This window comes from Nematolebias whitei, chromosome 22, assembly GCF_014905685.2.
Source record: "Nematolebias whitei isolate Nwh7 chromosome 22, NemWhi1, whole genome shotgun sequence".
In the NCBI taxonomy this organism is placed as follows: Eukaryota; Metazoa; Chordata; class Actinopteri; order Cyprinodontiformes; family Rivulidae; genus Nematolebias; species Nematolebias whitei.
The window spans coordinates 1,781,813-1,782,390 of record NC_056519.1 but is presented as its reverse complement, the minus strand read 5'-3'; the positions used below and the strand labels follow the sequence as shown (position 1 = coordinate 1,782,390).

The following is a 578-nucleotide window of genomic DNA, read 5'->3' as shown; positions in this document are numbered from 1 at the left end:
ATAGAAAGTACACCTGGACTATAGAAAGTACACCTGGACTATAGAAACCACACCTGGACCTGTCATTCTTTGTCTGTTTCTACTTCCTGTCCTGTCAGACCCAGCTGGTCCTGAGCTGGTCCTGCTGGAGGTTTCTTCGTGTTACAGGAGTTTTTCCTTTCCTCCGTTGTGTTGAATCTCCACTCGTGAACAAACAACCTGCTGCGTCCTCAGATGCAGAACTCTAATAACTGCTCTTTAAAATGTGTGTTTGTTCAGAGCTCTGAGACCAGACGTCTGTTGGAGCTGCAGGAACATTGATGACTTCTGCTGCTCTCAGAGTAATTTGGTAACTGATCATTTACAAACTACCAGGAAACGGTTTCTAACCAGGAGAGGAAACCGTTTGATCCGATGATCAGTAACTCCTGCAGCTTCTGTTAAACGTTCAGTCAAATGTTTTCAGTTTAAAGCTTCGAGCTGAACTTCTTGTTTAGCTGCAGTTCTTCTGTTTGAGCAGCAGGTGGAGCTCTGACTACTGTTTCAAGGACCAAACATTTATTCTGTTAATTACTGTTAAACATTTATTCTGTTAATTA

The 578-nt window shown here is 42.6% G+C and overlaps 2 protein-coding genes across 2 annotated transcripts in view; one reads left to right on the top strand and one right to left on the bottom strand.

Annotated features, from left to right (window-relative positions):
• The window catches only part of phf21b (PHD finger protein 21B), a 97,266-nt gene that overhangs the window by 27,428 nt on the left and 69,260 nt on the right, over nt 1-578 (top strand). The window lies entirely within an intron of this gene.
• Nucleotides 1-578, bottom strand: part of nup50 (nucleoporin 50) — a 28,926-nt gene that overhangs the window by 22,101 nt on the left and 6,247 nt on the right. The gene's annotated exons all lie outside the window — the stretch shown is intronic.